This window comes from Schistocerca gregaria, unplaced genomic scaffold (genome assembly GCF_023897955.1).
Source record: "Schistocerca gregaria isolate iqSchGreg1 unplaced genomic scaffold, iqSchGreg1.2 ptg000043l, whole genome shotgun sequence".
NCBI classification, from domain to species: Eukaryota; Metazoa; Arthropoda; class Insecta; order Orthoptera; family Acrididae; genus Schistocerca; species Schistocerca gregaria.
In genome coordinates, this window is record NW_026061702.1 from 4,635,848 (window position 1) to 4,657,310 (window position 21,463).

The 21,463-nt window shown below is 41.0% G+C and overlaps 1 non-coding gene across 1 annotated transcript; it reads right to left on the minus strand.

The window, feature by feature from the left end:
* Positions 1-15,391: 15,391 nt before the first annotated feature.
* Positions 15,392-15,466, minus strand: Trnat-ugu (transfer RNA threonine (anticodon UGU)). The gene has a single exon. It is a non-coding gene; the product is annotated as a tRNA-Thr (tRNA).
* Between the last annotated feature and the right edge of the window lie 5,997 nt (positions 15,467-21,463).

Below are 21,463 nucleotides of genomic sequence, written 5' to 3' on the forward strand. Positions count from 1 at the left end.
TTTTCGAAAATTTCGAGCAAAACAAATCGAAATCTTTATTACATCATGAAACAATGAAGAAGCAAATGCGGGTTTGTTCTCAAGCCCGAAGCAACATCTGGTACAAGAATCATGGATTTTAATAAAGTAGCTGTCGATAGGTTTTTTTCGTTGCTTACAGATGTAACTGACAATCACAAACTAATTACTTCTCAAATAACTAACTGTGATGGAACAGGCTTCTCGGTTAATGCTAAAAACTAATCGAACATCGCAGCTTGCAAAGGGAACCGTCCAGTGTGATCGTTAACCTCTGCAGAAAGGGGCGAAACTGCAACCATCCTCATTAGTACGTCAGCAAGCGGAGCTGACATTCCTCCTACGATTATTTTTCCACGAAAGAAGAAGCAGGATAAATTTGAGTTATGACTGGCAGCAGGAGGTTGCGCTGAGGTCCACAGCACCGCATGGATGGCCACAGAGTCATTCTTTGTATGGTTTCCACAATTTGTGGTATTTTCTAAGGCATCAAAGCACGTCCCAGTTCTCCTTATATCAGATGGCCACTCAGCTCATACCACGAACAATGACGTTATGGACTACGCGAGGGAGAGTGGCGTTTCTTTACCACCACATTGCTCTCACAGACTTCAGCCGCTTGATGTTTGTTTTATAAATCCTCGTTATAGTGATCAGCTTCGAATATGGCTGCGAAGCCACGCAGGGAAAGTCGTAACTATCTTTCAAATTTCAACGCTTTTTGGTTCAGCTTTCGTCTAAAGCGCAACAATGAAAACCGCTATTAAAGGATTCGAAGCTACTGCAATATGGCCCACGGACCCATCCATATTCACGACGCACACTTCCTCCCGGCAGACACAACTGACAGCGGACGTGATAGGCCGTCAGATAAAGAGGTTATTATATCTGAACAATTGGAATTGCCTCCACCTAGCACACCAGCTGAAAAAGACGACTCAAACGGGCTGGATAATCAAGCGGACGAGGTTTCAGCAAATTGTTACAATGAACTGCCGCCTAAGAATAACAAAGTTATTGAGGCTAATTGTTCTAATCTTGGGTGTTCTTTGATGACAACTGACAACACAACCTCCTCATTTCATATTTCACCTGAGATTCTGATTTTCTTGTCAAAAGTTAACGAAAGCAAGAAAAGAGCGAGACTGAAAAGGGGGAACAACGTTGTTTTAACTGATTCGCCGTACAAAAAAAGAGTTAAAAGTCATTAATGGGAGAAATAGAAAAAAGAACTTTGACAAAGAAGAAAGAGCAAACAGAAAACTTTTTGCGAAAGAGAATAAAATTAAGAACTCAAAAAAGAGAGAAAGAGTCTGAAGGTAAATGGAAAAAAGGAGAGAGAATACAATACTAACGAGAGTGATTATGAGGAAAGTTCTGACTGTCAATGTGTATACTGTGGTGGGTTATATTCAAAATCAGTTGGAGGTTGGGTCGCTTGTTCCACGTGCAAAAAATGGACACACGATTCTTGTGCAGGAATAGATAGCGAAGATGATGAGTGTCTCCCCGTGTGTGAATTTTGTAAACAGCCTCAAGAAAAGGATACGATACATGAAAACTGTAGTTTGATATTAATACTCACTTTAAACTAAAAAAAATATATCGAGCAAGCCAATATTTTCTGCATTTCCGATAATTTTATACGTTTTTGTAATCACTTGTATTTACTACCCCATTCTGCCTCTTGCAAATGATATAAATTTCTGTTTTTGAGTGAGAAAATATTGTTGTTTTATTTTATGGCAATGTTCTTGTATTTTTGTGATTAATACATCATAATGTGTTCATATAAAAATTTGTAACTCTCTTATTTATCAATTTTGTACATTTAATCAAAGTTTTCAACTGTGTACCCCATTATACCTTGGATACCGCAACGTGTCGGATAAGAAAGATAAAAATACAATCACTACTCGTTTCTTCAAGGACAATTTAAGCTGTGTTCTGTGGTTCCTCCCAGAGTTCCTCACGATATATTCCGAAAAAAATCATAGTTAACTAACATTATAAATTGCTCTAGAAACGAAGGCAATAACAGTTAACATTTAATAAGGCCACTGGTATCCTTCGAAATGCAACTAATCAACGTCATGCAGAACGTCATGGGTCACAGCGGATGGGTGGAATCGAAATATGACATTTACCCACGATCGCTTCTTTTTGTCAATTTGTGCCATTAATTTCTCTGCTCCCTAATCTGATTTCGTATCTCCCCATCAGCTATTCGATCAAAACTTTTTTAGCATTCTTCTACACCACCACATTACGGAAGTTTCTAGTCGTCTCCTGTTTGGGGAACCAGGTACGTTAACTACTGATTCGCAATATATTTATTCCGAAAGGCAAAAGGAACCCCGAAAACAATGCAAATAATTTTGTTTATTGGTGATTGTACCAGTTTTATTTACACTTAGTGCGAATATGGAAGTATTTTAGTCCAAATCCTTATTTGAAGGTCCTAAATGTCGGTTTAAATGGCAGCTTGCTATGTAAGACATGCCCACTTGTTTCTCTGTGCCAGCTCTTCTTTGAGATGATAAGCCTAGGGACATTTTACCCGTAGCTTTGAGCTTTCACCTATTGAATACATTTTTTCTTGTCTCGTAGTCAGTTGTTTGCTACAGTAATAACGTTTCTGAACAAAACAAATGCCAAGATCTACCCACAAAGTTTTCGAGAGAAGTTCTAGAAGACTTGCAAGAAATAAAAAAAGTAAATATCATGAAACAAATGTTATGTTTTTGTACAGCATGCGTACTATTGCAAAGTGAAAGAAACTATGAATTTAAATGAGTGCATGTACGTTGTTAAGTGCAATACAACTTTAAATTTTCCGTAACTTTTCTAACTAAATGTACCTTTCCTCTCAAACCATTTATCCCAGAACCATGGAATTCTAACGGTCAGTTTTCTTACTCGAGGGCATGAAGAGTCGAGGGATATGAAAGGGAAGCAGTGGTTGGGAAGGGAGTGAGACAGGGTTGTAGCCTATCCCCGATGTTATTCAATCTGTCTGCTGAGCAAGAAGTAAAGGAAACAAAAGAAAACTTCGGAGTAGGAATTAAAAACCATGGAGAAGTTGTATTATAATGAACACTATGGTCTTTTTATGTTTGAAATTTGCCCGCAAAACCTGTCTTTCAAAATTTTTCTAAAAATTTCACTATGAATATATTATTCATGAAAAATTGGTAAGTTAATTACTTTGGTGCAAGAAAGTCTCCATCATTAAGGAGAACGATGTTTTCAATAACTTGCCGGCAGCCATAAAAAGCTTTACTACTGACAGATTTCACTTTACGAGGAGCCTAAAGAATTTCTTGCTAACCATCTCTTCCTACACCATTAATGAATTGAATTATTTAGTAGAACTAGCGCGCGCGCGCGCGCGATAGAGAGAGAGAGAGAGAGAGAGAGAGAGAGAGAGAGAGAGAGAGAGAGAGAGAGAGAGAGGGGGGGGGTCAAATAATACGTGTACAATCAGAAGTGTGACTAAATTTTCATTCCTCGTTCATGATCAGTCCATTTGCGGTCTGTGGATAATAAAGTAGAATATTATTTTCCCATTGAGTATCTCCCCATTATGGATCAATTTCAATGGAAAGTACATATAATCTAACCCTCTTGTCTGCCCCAATTCTGTTGAAGGTTACACATCAGACAAATACCTTGTTGTTGTTGATGTTTTTGTTGTTGTTGTTGTTGTTGTTGTTGTTGTTTTCAGTCCACAGACTGGTTTGATGCAGCTCTCCATGCTACTGTATCTTGTGGAAGCTTCATCTCCCAGTACCCACTGCAACCTACATCCTTGTGAATCTGCTTAGTGTATTCATCTCCTGGTCTCCCTCCTCGATTTTTACCCTCCACGCTGCCCTCCAATATTAAATTGGTGATCCCTTAATGCCTCAGAACGTGTCCTACCATCCGACCCCATCTTCTAGTCAAGTTGTGCCACAAAGTTCTCCTCTCCAGAATCCTTTTCAATACCTCCACATTAGTTATGTGATCTATCCATCTAATCTTCAACATTCTTCTGTATCACCACATTTCGAAAGCTTCTATTCTCTTCTTGTTCAAACTATTTATTGTCCATTATTCACTTCCATACGTGGCTACACTCCATACAAATACTCGGAGAAAAGACTTCCTGATACCTAAAGCTATACTCGATGTTAACAAATTTTTCTTCTTTAGAAACACTTTTCTTACCATTGACAGTCGACATTTTATATCCTCTCTACTTCGACCGTCATCAGTTATTTTGCTCCCTAAATAGCGAAACTCCTTTACTACTTTAAATGTCTCATTTCCTAATCTAATTCCCTCAGCATCACCCACCTTAATTCGACTACATTCCATTATCCTCGTTTTGCTTTTATTGATGCTGATCTTATATCATCCTTTCAGGACACTTCATTCTGTTCAGCTACTCTTCTAGGTTCTTTGCTGTCTCTGAATTAGAACGTCATCGGCAAACCTCAAGGTTTTAGTTTCTTATCCATGGATTTTAATTTCTACTCAGAATTTTTCTCCTGTATCCTTTACTGCTTGCTCAATAAACAGATTGAATAACATTGGGGATAGTCTACAACCATGTCTCATTCCCTTCCCAACCACTGCTTCCCTTTCATATCCCTCGACTCTCATAACTGCCACCTGCTTTCTGTACAAATTGTAAATTGCCTTTCGCTCCCTGTATTTTACCCCTGCCACCTTCAGAATTTGAAAGAGTATTCCAGTCAACATTGTCAAACGATTTCTCTAAGTCTACAAATGTTAGAAACGTAGGTTTGCCTTTCCTTAATCTACTTTATAAGATAAGTCGTAGGGTCAGTATTGCCTCACATGATCCAGTATTTCTACGGAATCCAAACTGGTCTTCCCTGGGGTCGGCTTCTACCATTTTTTCCATTCGTCTGTAAAGAATTTGCGTTAGTATTTTGCAGTTGTGACTTATTAAATTGATAGTTCGGTAATTTTCACATCTGTCAACACCAGCTTTCTTTGAAATTGGAATTATTTCATTCTTCTTGAAGTCTGACGGTATTTCGGCTGTCTCATGCATATTGCTCTTCAGAAGGTAACGTTCTGTCAGAGCTGGGTCTCCCAAGCCTGTCAGTAGTTCTAATGGAATGTTGCCTACTCACGGAACCTTATTTCCACTAAGGTCTTTCAGTGCTCTGTCAAACTCTTCACGCAGTATGTCATCTCCCATTTCATCTACATCCTCTTCCATTTCCATTATATTGTCCTCAAGTACATTGCACTTGTATAGATCCTCTATATACACCTTCCACCTTTCTGCAATCCCTTCTTTGCTGATAACAGGGTTTCCATCTGAGCTCTTGATATGCATACAAGTGAATCTCTTTTCCCTAAAGGTCTCTTTAATTTTCCTTTAGGCAGTATCTATCATAACCCTAGTGATATGCGCCTCTACATCCTTACGTTTGTCCTCTAGATATCCCTGCTTAGCCATTTTGCACTTCCTGTCAATCTCATTTTTGAGACGTTTGAATTTCTTTTTGTCGGCTTAATTTACAGCATTTTTGTATTTTCTCCTTTCATAAATTAAATTCAATATATCTTCTGTTACCCTCTTTCTTAGCGCATGTCAAGTTCAGTAGGCCCAAATTGAGGAGCAAATCTTCAAGGTCATGGAACGTGTCAGTATGTACATCTACATCCGTACTCCGCAAGCCACCTGACGGTGTGTGGCGGAGGGTACCCTGAGTACCTCTATCGGTTCTCCCTTCTATTCCAGTCTCGTATTGTACGTGGAAAGAAGGATTCTCGGTATGCTTCTGTGTGGGCTCTAATCTCTCTGATTTTATCCTCGTGGTCTCTTCGCGAGATATAAGTAGGAAGGAGCAATACACTGTTTGACTCTTCGGTGAAGGTATGTTCTCGAAACTTTAACAAAAGCCCATACAGAGCTACGGAGCGTCTCTCCTGCAGAGTCTTCCACTGGAGGTTATCTATCATCTCCGTAACGCTTTCGCGATTACTAAATGATCCTGCAACGAAGCGCGCTGCTCTCCGTTGGATCTTCTCTATCTCTTCTATCAACCCTATCTGGTGCGGATCCCACACTGCAGAGCAGTATTCAAGCAGTGGGCGAACAAGCGTACTGTAACCTACTTCCTTTGTTGTCGGATTGCATTTCCTTTGGATTCTTCCAATGAATCTCAGTCTGGCATCTGCTTTACCGACGATCAACTTTATATGATCATTCCATTTTAAATCACTCCTAATGCGTACTCCCAGATAATTTATGGAATTAACTGCTTCCAGTTGCTGACCTGCTATTTTGTAGCTAAATGATAAGGGACCTATCTTTCTATATATTCGCATCACATTACACTTGTCTACATTGAAATTCTATTGCCATTCCATGCAACATGCGTCAATTCGCTGCTGATCCTCCTGCATATCAGTACAATTTTCCATTGTTGCAACCGCTCGATACACCACAGCATCATCTGCAAAAAGCCTCAAAGACTTTCCGATGTCATCCACCAGGTCATTTATGAATATTGTGAATAGCAACGGTCCTATGACACTCCCCTGCGGCACACCTGAAATTACTCTTACTTCGGAAGACTTCTCTCCATTGAGAATGACATGCTGCGATCTGTTATCTACGAACTCCTCGATCCAAGCACACAACTGATCTGATAGTCCGTATGCTCTTACTTTGTTCATTAAACGACTGTGGGGAACTGTGTCAAACGCCTTGCGGAAGTCAAGAAACACGGCATCTACCTGTGAACCCGTGTCTAAGGCCCTCTGAGTCTCGTGGACGAATAGCGCGAGCTGGGTTTCACACGGCCGTCTTTTTCGAAACCCATGCTGATTCCTACAGAGTAGATTTCTAGTCTCCAGAAAAGACACTACACTCGAACATAATACGTGTTCCAAAATTCTACAACTGATCGACGTTAGAGATATAGGCCTATAGTTCTGCACATCTGTTCGACGTCCCTTCTTGAAAACGGGGATGACCTGTGCCCTTTTCCAATCCTTTGGAACGCTTCGCTATTCTAGAGACCTACGGTACACCGCTGCAAGAAGGGGGGCAAGTTCCTTCGCGTACTCTGTGTAAAATCGAACTGGTATCCCATTAGGACCAGAGGGCTTTCCTCTTTTGAGCGATTTTAATTGTTTCTCTATCCCTCTGTCGTCTATTTCCATATTTACCATTTTGTCAACTGTGCGACTTCAAGAGAAGGAAGCACAGTGCAGTCTTCCTCTGTGAAACAGCTTTGGAAGAAGACATTTAGTATTTCGGCCATTAGTCTGTCATCCTCTGTTTCAGTACCATTTTAGTCACAGAGTGTCTGGACATTTTGTTTTGATCCACCTACCGCTTTGACATAGGACCAAAATTTCTTAGGATTTTCTGCAGAGTCAGTACATACAACTTTACCTTCGAATTCATTGAAAGCCGCTCTCATAGCCCTCCTCACACTACATTTCGCTTCGCGTAATTTTTGTTTGTCTGCAAGGCTTTGGCTATGTTTATGTTTGCTGGTAAGTTCCCTTTGCTTCCGCAGCAGTTTTCTAATTTGGTTGTTGTACCAAGGTGGCTCTTTTCCATTTCTTACGTTCTTGCTTGGTACATACTCATCTAACGCATATTGTACGATGGTTTTGAACTTTGTCCACTGATCCTCAACACTATCTGTACTTGAGACAAAACTTTTGTGTTGAGCCGTCAGGTACTCTGTAATCTGCTTTTTGTCACTTTTGCTAAACAGAAAAATCTTATTACCTTTTTTAATATTTCTATTTACGGCTGAAATCGTCGATGCAGTAACCGCTTTATGATCGCTGATTCCCTGTTCTGCATTAACTGATTCAAATATTTCGGGTCTGTTTGTCACCAGAAGGTCTAATATATTATCGCCACGAGTCGGTTCTCTGTTTAACTGCTCAAGGTAGTTTTCAGATAAAGCACTTAAAAATATTTCACTGGATTCTTTGTCCCTGCCACCCGTTATGAACGTTTGAGTCTCCCAGTCTATATCCAGCTAATTAAAATCTCCACCCAGAACTATAACATGGTGGGGAAATCTACTCGAAATATTTTCCAAATTATTCTTCTGGTGCTGAGCCACAACAGCTGCTGAGCCTGGGGCCTATAGAGACATCCAATTACCATGTCTGAGCCTGCTTTAACCGTGACCTTCACCCAAATCATTTCACAATTAGAATCTCCGTCAATTTCCTTCGATACTATTGCACTTCTTATCGCTATAAACACACCTCCACCTTTACTGTCCAGCCTTTCTCTGCGATATACATTCTAATCTGAGTTTAGGATTTCATTACTGTTTACATGTGGTTTCAGCCAACTTTCTGTCCCTAGTACTATATGGGCGTTGTGACCGTTTATTAATGAGAGCAATTCTGGGACCTTTCTATAGACGCTCCTGCAGTTTACTATTAGCACATTAATATTGTTATTCCCTGTTGCATTTTGCCTACTCCTGCCTTGCCGCGTCTCAGGAGGCGTCTTGTCGGGCCTAGGGAGGGAATTCTCTAACCTAAAAAAAAAACCACATGTGCACTCCACACGTACTCCGCTACCCTTGTAGCCGCTTCCGGCGTGTAGTGCACGGCTGACCTATTCAGGGGGACCCTACATTTCTCCACCCCATTGCGGAGGTCGAGAAATTTGCACCCCAGCTCTCCGCAGAATCGTCTGAGCCTCGTTTAAGCCTTCCACTCGGCTCCAAACCAGAGGACCGCGATCGGTTCTAGGAACGATACTACAAATAGTCAGCTCTGATTCCACCCCGCGAGCGAGGCTTTCTGCCTTCACCAACTCCGCCAACCTTCTGTAGGAACTGAGGATGACCTCTGAACCCAGACAGCAGGAGTCATTGGTGCCGACATCAGCAACAATTTGCAGTCGGGTGCACCCAGTGCTCTCTATCGCCGCCGGTAGGGCCCCCTCCACATCTCGGATGAGACCCCCCGGCAAGCAGACAGAGTGAACACTGGCCTTCTTCCCCGACCTTTCCGCTATTTCCCTAAGGGGCTCCATCACCAGCCTAACGTTGGAGCTCCCAATAACTAATAAACCCCTCCCCCCGTGTGCCTGCTTGGACCTTGCTGAAGGAGCAGCCACATGTCCATTCACAGGCAGAGCGGGCGATGCCACACGGCCAGCCTCAACATTGACCCTCCGCCTCGTGCGCCGCGAACGCCGCTGAACCCGCCACTCCTCTTGGGGAGAGGGTGGCCCAACCGCGCCTGGTACCCGCGAAGATGTCTCGACAGCAGGGACAGTGGGTGAAGCGTCTAACACCTGGGGTGCACCATGTGACGCACCAGACTCCCCACTGCCGCTACACTCCGGAGCAGCAGCCTGAAGACGGCTGACCGCGGCCATCAACACGCTCAGCTGTTCGCGAAGAGTGGCCAGCGTCCGTACACATAAGTCACACATCCTATCCATCCTAAGGAATCAATTTACTGAAGAGACTTAATCAACTTTTAAGTAGACTGCTAATTCATTAAGGGCGGCTGATTACTGACTAAACTGTGATTGCTAACCTCTTCTTGTAGAAAACAATGAAAATAGCACTACCTGTCTCTGGATTGCATTCGAAACAAACACTAGCACTACTGGCACTATGGCTGACTACAAGGACTCTCTCTGACTGTATTCAAAACAAACACGAAATCTATGTAACTCTATTACTAGCACTCGACAATCAAAGCTTCCTAAAAGCAAAAACACACGGAAGAAGAAGTGACCAGTAAGAAAAATACAGTTAATACTTAAATTAAGGTAGCTCGCTGAACAGCAGACGTGAAGCAGACGGCGGTTAGGGCGACACATGAACTTACAACATAAAAGTAATAAGAGATAAAAATACATATTCATGAACCTGAGAGAAAATCAGTGGATAAGTTTAAGCAAACGCTATCAGCAGTACAATGAGAATCAGCTTAATTTTTCAATTAACTCCTCGACAGAATAGAAGGAGTGACCCATGAGGAAACACTCCAGTTTCGATTTGAAAGCGCGTGGATTACTGCTAAGATTTTTGAATTCGAGTGGCAGCTTATTGAAAATGGATGCAGCAGTATACTGCACACATTTTTGCACAAGAGTTAAGGAAGTCCGATCCAAATGGAGGTTTGATTTCTCCCGAGTATTAACCGAGTGAAAGCTACTTATTGTTGGAAATAAACTAATATTGGTAACAAGAAACGACAGTAAGGAATATACATATTGAGAGGCCAACGTCAAAATACCCAGACTCCCTGAACAGAGGTCGACAAGAGTTTCATGAACTCACACCACTTTTTGCCCGAACCTCCAGTTTCTGAGCCAAAAATATCCTTCTAGAATGGGAAGAGTTACCCAAAAACATAATACCATGCGACATAAGTGAATGGAAATAAGCAAAGTAGACTAATTTACTTGTCGAAGTATCACTCACTGTCAGTACCGTTTGAATAGTGAAAATGGCAGTATTAAGTCTTTGAACAAGATCCTGAACGTGGGCTTTCCACAACACCTTACTATTTATTTGAACACCTAGGAATTTGAACCGTTCAGTTTCACTAATCATATGCCCATGCTGTGAGATTAAAACGTCAGGTTTTGTTGAATTGTGTGTTAGAAACTGTAAAAACTGAATCTTACTGTGATTTAACGTTAGTTTATTTTCTACAAGCCATGGACTGAGGTCATGTACTGCACTACTTGAAACGGAGTCAATGTTGCACAGAACATCCTTTACTACCAAGCTAGTGTCATCAGCAAACAGATATATTTTAGAGTTACCCGTAGTACTTGAGGGCATATCATTTATATAAATAAGGAACTGGAGCGGCCCCAACACTGATCCCGGAGGAACACCCTCCCCTTGACAGTACACCACTCAGATCCGCCATCACACAGTATTACTTTCCCCCATTCCTGTAGATTGTTCCCTAATGCTCTTCCTGAAACTCTCTAAAACTTCTGATTCTGTCAGTTCTTTCAGGTCCCATCTCCTTAAATTCCCACCTTTTTCCAGTTTCTTCAGTTTTAATCTACAGTTCATAATCAATATATTGTGATCAGAGTCCACATTTGCCCCTGGACATGTCATACAATTTAAAATTTGGTTCCTAAATCTCTGTCTTACCATTATATAATCTATATGAAATATTGCAGTATCTCCAGGTCTCTTTCACGTAAACAACCTTCTTTCATGATTTTTGAACCAAGTGTTAGCTATGATTAAGTTATGCTCTGGGCAAAAGCCTACCAGGCGGCTTCCTCTTTCATTTTTTACCCCCATTCCATATTCACCTACTACGTTTCCTTTTCTTCCATTTCCTACTGTCTAATTCCAGTCACCCATTAATATTAAATTTTCATCTCCCATCACTATCTGAATGATTTCTTTTATCTCATCACACATTCCATCAATTTCTTCATCATCTGAGGACTTCTTTTACGACTTTGGTAGGCGTGGGATTCGTGGCTATCTTGGCCACAACAATGCATTCACTATGCTGTTTGTAGTAGCTTACCCGCATTCCTATTTTTATTAATTATTAGACCTACTCATGCATTAGCTTCATATTAGCCTTCCTAATACTTAAATCTATATTCGATGTTAACAATGACGCCGGTGGATGGACTATCACGAAATTACTGACCGTCGAGAAAGTCACAAATATAACCGACAAGCTAATGGGCCCTTCACAGGAAAACGTTTTTCGCCGGAAAACGGGCAAACTGAAACCCAGCAAATGAGTAAAAAAATGTATATTCACTGACAAAAAAAATAGTGTACGCACACAACTTACACAACAATGGTCTGGGATTACTCTATTACCTAACACAGTTTTTGTGATTGTATCTTGCAGCTTTAGTTATTTTTAATTAAAAGAGGCTTTAAAAGGACAGAAAGAACGTGTTGGCCTACGCTACAGATCGTTCTGTTAGCACAGTCTTTACTTTGTAATCACTTTCGTTGACTTCGGCAACTCTCAACTAAAATCTCCAACCTAACCGAGACAATGTGCTACGATACAGCCGAGATCATGACAAGAGAATGGGCTACATCACACTCGAAGTAAATTTATATAGGTAAGGATCCCCATGACCTGTGTACATCTATTATAAAAAATCTCCAAGCCACTCTCCTCAAATAGATCGCAATCTTCTCTTGACCTTCAACTGTTACTATTTCAGAATTAAAAACTAGATTCAAAAAAAATTTGGCTACCAGTCACAAAACTAGAAAAATAAAAATAATAAAAGTGAGAACGTGAAACATGTTAGCAATAACCATAAACAGGAGATTTTACAGAAAATAAAATTGAGAAAGGAAATCATTAATATTATCGACCGTTTAGGAACTCTAGGCTACGAAAGGGATGAAACCACATATCGAATAACTGGTGGAAGAGTTAGTGTCTTTTAAGATTAAATCCAAACAAGAATTAGAAAAAAATATATCGAAGCAAGGCCTCTATTACGAGAAATAGCTAAATCTCGAGACAAATTGTGTCCTTCTGTATTAGATGAAATTTTTTGGCCCCTAGTACGGATGAAACAGTATCCTCAGTATCAACAGGAACTTCGGACATGTGTTTCATATTTCATCCAAGCCTGCAGTCTATAAATATTTAAACAAAATACTAAAACAAAATACGACTACAGGGGAATTACTTACGAAGTAGTTCTTGGTAAAGAAACACAGGACACTATTAAGTATGTAGGCTTAATACGAACTACAAGTGTGTTTATAAATCGCTATAGTTGCCTTGGACTAACGACGAGCGAATATCATTACAACCTGTACGCTTTTCAAAGCTGTTATCCATGAAAAAGCTAAACGACGTATCGTGAACAAAATACAATTTAACACCGAAACAATGATATTAGCATACAATGGGCACAGACTTTAGTCAATGGGCACTGTTGAAAATTCGTGCCAGACCAGGATTAGCAACCGAGTCCCCTGGTTATTAGGGAGAGGCAATGATCACTGTGTCCGAATTACACAGTGGTCAACATAATAGCACAAACTGCCCGAGCATGCCGTTCGTTAGATCCAAATTCTCAATTTATCCATAGACTGCTAATGCACTGCTCCTTGAACATAATCCTCCTCCCCTTAATTATACAGTACATGGCCAAAAAAAAACAGACACCGAATATATGCAAACTTGGCCTTACGAACATTGCAGACGTCGTCTATGTAACACACGTCAAACTTCAAAGAATTTACCAATTCGTTGCATGGTTTACTATAGACCACAAATCAAGTAACGTAAAAAAAGCACTGCGTCTATTGAGATCATGATTCAGAGTTAAAAAAAACTAATAAGTTGCCTACATATTACAGTTGCTGCCGAAAGAGGAGAACCATTATTTTCCCACAAAAGGAAATATAGTTAAAATTACGCTTCTATTTCGGTTAGTTTATGCTGTTACTAAAATTTGCAGTGAAAGTTACATAGTGGACTCTACCCTCCCCCCACCAGAAACGTAGTTATCGTGGCTGTTGTGAGACACTTGTACACAGTTAGAGAAAGTGTGTTAAATGTGGCGCGTACGGAAACACTAGGCTACGCTACAGGGCAATCTGCTCGCACAACGTTTAGTCGGCATTCATAATCGTTGGCGTAAACAACTCTCAATCAAATTATCACCTTCCAACCTAACTTAGATCTCGGGCTACACTACCAATCGGCCTGTCATCACAACCAAAAATTCATTGAGGGGGGTGGGGGGATTTCCTGTATCTCTCTCTGTAATGTATCTCTAGGCCAAACTGCCAGTTTTGTCAGACTCAACTGCAAGATTTACCAATGGTAAACACTTTTGAGACGGCTCGTAATTTTAGAATAGTCCTCTTCGTCTTACTTGGCATAAATTGTTCGCTGGCGTCCCAGCAGCTAGCTCCCTGTGTCTGCTTCTGCCATCGCACCACGCTAGTCTGCTGTTGTCCTAGCAGACCGAACGCACCGCAAATCCGACACCTTCGGAACCACTCACTGGCCAGTTAGCAACTGAGCGGAACACTGTTTACATCGTGAAAGGAAAACTATGCAAAGATGTACACTTAAATGGCACGACTGAGTAGCACACACACAGTAATATCTGGGGAATGTCCTTCGACACGCGCAGAACGAAAGTCTTCTCGCGAACGTACAGCGTCTCTGAAAAAAAATCTCGTGACTATATTCCGGCGTTACGGCCAGGTTCTCATACAAATGAGCAAAAAAGGGTACATTTGAAATTTTTTTTTTGAGACAATGAAAATACATTCGAAGGATCTGTTTGGGAATTACGAGTGATAATACTATGAGCTTAATTTTAGATTTTCAATAAAAAATGGCGCTCGTAATTATGATTTGATCAAGGGCCTGCGAGACTGGAGTACGCAGAGTGCGTGCACTGTGCCACGTCAGATGTTACCTGAATTCAAAAATGGGTAACATCAGTTGATACTACATTATTTCTCTGAATTTGAAAATGGATAACATCAGTCGATAATACATAAAATTTATGGGAGCACTTACCTAACCGCAATGAAACAACCTTAAATTTAACGATACAGTGCTAATTCGAACTTTGAGTTCGATTTTTGGGGGTTTGTTTCACTCCTTATGCCTACACAAAAATTAGTTAATATTAACAAATGTCATATTATAGCTATAAGTTCCTAAGAAAGGTGTTTACATTTAGGGGTCAGAGGTAGAAGTTAAGAGATCGAACCACTTTTAATTTATGCTGCATGCCGTTCTGAGAAAATCGTTACTCGAAAAAAAAGTGTTCAAAGTTTAGAGAAAACATTTAGTTATATTATTACTTCGATTTGCATGAACTGAGTGTTACATATATATTTTTAATGTCGCTGAAAACGAATCTGGAGTCAGATTTTCAATATTCAAAACAGCTAATCCAATACGGAGGGCAAACGATTATGTTTTGACCAATTTTTACCAAAAATGTATTTTCGTTATTTACGTTTAGTCTGCAATTCAAAGAGTATTTATCAACCCTTCCTCTAGCTCTGATTGTTCCTAGACAGCAACTTCCTGTTCTTCTTGGCAGGAAAAGCCGATCTGTCTAAGGTGGATATGCAGCACTCGGCAGCCTGCACTTGATATTCGCCCGTATTTTCGGTGAGTATGTTTGCATGCATTCTGCAGTATGAATCCTTTTGAGCACGTGCGACACGGGACGAGTTATCATCTACATCTGTATGGAAACCCTGCAAAACACATTTAAGTGCCTGGTAAAGGGTTCATCGAATCACCTTCACAACTGATAATTAATTGAAACCCTCAGCTGCCGACAGGTGTTGTTGATATACTTCGATGGGGACAGCTGAAAGTGTGCCCCTACTGGGACTCGAACCCAGAATCTCCTGCTTACAAGGCAGACGCTCAATCCATCTGAGCTATCGAGGGCACAAATGAACAGCACGACTGCAGGAATTTATCCCTCGCACGCTTCCCGTGAGACTCACATCCCAACCGTCCACAATCCGATTACGTAATGTACTTAATAGGTATTTGTCCATCCACTCATTACTGGCTCACACTAAGGTGACGATTCCCGTAAGAGTTCCGGCAGCCTGTGCGCATTCGCACAGACGAAGGTCAATGGCTGGGAAACCATAGATATGAAGATAGTAACTGTTCTCGAAAGAACAGGCGCCACTGACGACCGTACAGCTCTTCTAGAACACATGATAGACCGGCCGATGTGGCCCAGCGGTTGTAGGCACTTCACTCGGGAGCCACGCGAACGCTACGGTCGCAGGTTCAAATCCTGCCTCGAGCAAGGATGATGTGATGTCCTTAGGTTAGTTAGGTTTAAGTCGTTCTAAGTTCTAGGAAACTGATGACCTCAGATCTTAAGTCCCAAAGTGCTCAGAGCCATTTGAACCATCAGTCCGTATGTTTGCACACTACTTACAGTAACTTATGCTAAGGACAACACACACACAACCATGCCCGAAGGAGGACTCGAACCTCCAACGGGGGGAGCCGCGCGAACCGTGACAAGGCGTTGGAGACATGGCGGGTACCCCGCGCGGCTCATGGCAGCCATGACACTGCTTCAAACAATGGGCTGTAGAAACTTTTGTAAAGCACGGATTAAAAAAATAAAAACCTTTCCGTTCCAAGGGTCTAGACAAGTACACCTTTAAAAATTGCAACTACAAAGAAATTGAATTTTCGAACGTTTCGAATGAGAACCTGTCCTTATGGAACACCGTTGATCAAATGTCACAGGGATTATATACTCAGGTTTCACAGGTGGATTAACACTTTCTGATCAATATCCGAAATGATCAGGGCTTAAAACTTTGAAGAGTTAAATTTCAAGGGCCGTTCTCTTGTATGCAAATAGTTTCACAGTAGAAATTTCTCTAGTTTTATTTATTTATTTATTTTTCTGTAGGTAAAGAAGGATAGCATTGTGAGGAGGGGGAAGGGGGGGGGGGGAGGAATCTTGCATCTCCCACCTTGGAATTCTCAGTACAGAATCTTTATTCATTACGAGATTCTCAGCCACTTGCAGAAGTGATTTTGCGTGATTCTGCAAAACTTTTCCTTTAGCCAATCGTAGCAGCTATAGGATTCCGTTCCTGCTGCATGACATGTCTCGGAACTTAAACTGACCAACTCATTTGCATAAAGAGCTAGCTTATCATCCGCTTCTTTACTTGCGTAGACCGTTCATGGTCTGCAAAGAATTTTTTCTTTAATAGTTTTTTTATGTCTTTTATAAACTGCAACACTTTCTAAACTTTCTAAACTTAACGCCGTTGAAGCATGGTCTTTTACTGAATGACCAAAAAGCAATGCTGACAGCTGGAGTCCAAGGTTTTTGTTAATTAAGCCGTTTTGTATTCTTGTGGTGATATCTCCGTAGAGTCTTTCATTCCCTAACGCATCTTTCTTTATATCTAATTGAGAAGTGAAATACCGGTTTTCATAGATGCAGATTTAAAATATTTTAATATAACGCAATAAATATTTCATTAAAATTTTCATCCCCTTATGCTCGAAGTTCCAAAACCAGAAAAACACGTAGTTTTTAAAAATTGTAACACATTAGCCGAATATGAATTGTCTGATATATTTAGTAATGCTTTCATAATGAACCTTTTTCTGAAACATCTCACACCCTTTAGGGGTTGGGTTTTCAAAAACAGTTAAACACGTATTCTTCTATTTAGAACCGAGGAGTCAACTTCAAATCTTCATCCATTTAATTCTAAAAATGCTTTCATAGTGAAATATTTCATAAAACTTTTCATCCCCTATTTCACTCTATTAGTCAGATAAATTTCCAAAAGCCACGAAACACATTTTTTTAACATCCAACCGAAATGTCAAGTACCTATTTTCATAGATGTAGCTATAAAAAGGCTTCAGTAGTTCTTTAATAATGATTTATTTTCAAAAAACCTTCACTAATTATTTTATCCCCCATTGGAAGAATTTCGGAAAATGCTAAAATCCTGTTTCTTTTTTGTTTTTTGTCTGAGACACCAAATGTCAATTTTCGTAGTTTTGTAGTTATAGCTTCAATAGCGACATAGGGACATATTTAAAAAAAAAAAACTTTCAACCCATATTTCACCTCCTTAGGAGTGAAATTTCGAACAATCTCTTCTTAAATGACGCTTTCAGTGTAAGATTTACACCTTCCACAAATTTCAAGTCCGTATACTTTGCAGGTTGGGCTGGAAGGCTATGGGTCAGTGAAACCTGTGCCCCTATTGCACCTTCTTGGAGGTTGTAGTTCCAAAAACAGTGAAACACGTATTTTTCAATAACACAATTTTCATAGATTTTGCTTTAAAAATTCCTTCGCACTGAAATACTTTCATAAAACATTACATCCTATATTCCACCCGTCTTAATGGTTGAATGTATCAAAAACAGGTTTTCATATATTTCATGAAACATTTCATCCTCTATGAAATGGGGTATGGTAGTGACACACCAAAATCACAATAGTAATCCGTTGTAGTTGCTACATATTTTATTACAATCAAAAGCATTACAAAATCACAATCACAATAATAGAGGAGACTGCCTTACAAGGCCAGATCAGTTGGACAAATAATAAATAAATTTCGTTAAGTGGAACGAGACCCTTAAAACTTGAAATTTGAATATGACTAGGTAAAAATACTTAGGTAAAACTTTACTTAAATAGCACAAATGTCCATAAAATTCATAGCAGAACTCTCACTACTTGCAATCAGGGGAGAAACAGATTAAGCGTAAGAATACAGAAATTTAACGTTCGGATAGCCAACTTTCCTAAACAAAACTATATAAAAGTGACTAAAACATTTAAGGGGGTCCTTTAATTTCGACCAAACGGACCTTCAAATTTACTTACTCAGTTGATTAATCAACAATATTCTTAGAAAGATTACAACTAGAACATGACTATATGACAATACCCTTAAAATAAGGTTGCTTCAATATTTCGTGTGAATTGGCGATAGACGCGAGCAGACCAAGGATTCAAATCAATACAAGAGATCCACGAGGCACAGAATGACATAGAAATATATTCAACTTGGCAATGCAATTGAACTTTGGATGCTATAGTTCAGCACCGGAAAGATGGAATCACGCAAAAGTGACAACATAACCCAAGATGTAAAGGAGAGGACATGGCCTTAAATATCTCTCTGCCGCCGTGGTGCTCTGCTCCCTGTATGCTAGCGTCGACCGCTGCCAATTATCTCTAACACAACACACATGATGGGCAGACACTTTTCTGAGACATAAACTACACAACCTTATCTGGAGAACAGGTGAGCAATACAACTGGACTGAAACCAATGAGCCTCCGTGAGTTACTTGGCCAGTGCCAGCCATTAAACTTTGATTAATAAGATCGCTAAAAATCATACCGAAGTTAAGATGACAAGACTTATCTCCAGGTTCGGCATATTAGTGGCAGAGACAATGAATTGGCGACGCTCTCAGCCGTATGTTCGCGGCAGAGTCTGGGGAAGGCAAGGGCCACGTGGAGCCGGATCTTGGGGTGAATTTCCTTCTCTCTGAGATTCCCGGCTTCTTCTGCGACTTAGCCGGCAAACAGGCCGAGGACCCCGGGTGGGGACCGATTCGGCAGCAGTTGGCGGATGGCGAGGTCTTCGGGGGGTGGGGTCTTGTGTAAAGGGGAAGACAACCGTGGTGAAGGGAAGGTCTGTATTCCACAGGAACGAGTTAGCATGGCACTCAGATATTTCCACGATTCGGCGGTAGGGGATCATTTGGGGTTCTACAAGACCTTGAACAGAGTTCGGGAACACATGTTTTGGCCCAACCTATATGGCGATGGCAGGCGATTTGTTGGCAACTGTGTCCAGTGTAAGCGCGGTAAGCCCGATGTTGGGCTGCACAGAGAGCTACTACAGTCGCTTAGGGAGCAGTGTCCTCTGGACCACGACTCAAAGATCGAAACAACGATCGACGGAAACTGGCGCCAGAAACGCACCAGCTCACTCTATTTCATCCCCTTAGGGGTTGAACTTCCAAAAACACGAAAATACGTGTTTTCTTATTTGTAACCTTGAAGTCAAATACCAATTTTCGTAGATTTAGCCCTAAAAATACTTCCATAGTTCTTCCATAACTATTTATCTCAAAATAAAATGTTCATCCACTATTTCACCTCATAGAGGTTAAATTCCCAATAATACTGGAACACATATTTCTTTATTTCTGACCTAGAAACCAGAAACAAATTTTCGTCTGCCTAGCTTCAAAATTACCTTAAAAGCTACATGTTTCAAAAATCCTTTCATTTCCTGTGTATCCCCCCTAGAGGTGGAATTTCGAAATATGCAGTATACGCGGTATAGGATCAACACCCTTTCCAAATCTCAAGGTTTATTTTCCTTTGCGGTCTGGACTGTGTGAATTTCATAGTAATGGCCTCCGCACACACACACACACACACACACACACACACACACACACACATACACACACCCACCACTAACAATGCCACCACCACCTGCTGGAGAAATTTCTGCAGACGCCCTTGTTCCACTGCAGTCATATTTTGCCGACGACCTACATTTAGCAACGTGGGAGGGATAGTGTCGTGCAACAGACAGTATACTCCGTAGACAACGAACTGTTCGTTGTGAAATCAGCGACATAGGAACCGAGACTGACACAGAAGGTGGTGAAGGTGAAGCACACTAGACTCGTGTCCACCACGGCTTCAAATAGTATCGATTTACTATGAACGGAAGTTCTGAAAAGTGAGCAAGTAATTTTACAGTAAATTCAGTACCGATGGTGAGGATATACAACGAAAAACATTTCTATAATATTTCAGAAATAATGAAACATTCCACCCAAGTCGCGCGGCAGAAAACGCAATGGATATGCTTGCACTTAAGACGGAAGGCCCCACGTACTTACGCAGGCTTACGACAGATCGCAAAATTCGGCAGTAGGCGTAAGGCAACCTCTTGTGCTGCCATCTGTTATTGATGCCAGGCATCAAGGTCTCAGTAGTACGACCATCCACTGGAGAGTAGTTTGCTTTGTAAGCACTCCGTCTTCAGGCCACGAGTGGCCTACTGGGACGGGACCATCCGACCGCCGTGTCATCATCCGTGGAGGATGCGAACAGGAGGGGCGGGGGTCAGCACACTGTTCTCCCGGTCGTTATGATGGTTTTCTTTGACCGGAGCCGCTACTATTCGGTCGAGTAGCTCCTCGATTGGCATCATGAGGCTGAGTGCACCCCGAAAAATGGCAAGAGCGCATGGCGGCCTGGATGATCACCCATCCAAGTGCCTTCAACGCCCGACAACGCACTTAACTTCGGTGATCTCACGTGATCCGATGCAACCTCCGCGGCAAGTCCGTTGCTGCAGATATTTTAGAGTAGTTGTTACGTTTCATAATTATCTAGTTTACGGGGAAAATGTAAAAAAGCGATTGTCACCGAAGCTACAACTAATCTGAATTTCTGGTTAGTTATCAAGTGGTCTTATGTGCAAGCCTGAATTTTTCATCCTTTGCGGTGGGAATGATTCAAACCCGTCGTGTTCTTCTTATGAGGTGTTCTATTTATTTTGCACACAATGATCGTTTGTAGTTGTGTTGAGTTACCACCTTGATAAATTTTTGGATGGCGCACGTATCATAACTGAGATCTGCGCTTGCGCTTAATGGCTGAAGGTCAATTAGCGTAATGAGTAGTAGCGAATGTTATAGTAACATGTTTGTAAATTATTTCAGGTAAATTACCTTAGTAGTGTAATATTATCAGTATACCAGTACAGTATGTGGGCCAATTACGTTAGTCATGGAATACTATCCGTATAAGACTATGTCACCTTGATGTCCCGGAATTTGCTTCAATTTTGGAATCCACGAAAGAACTGGAAATTTTCCTTTA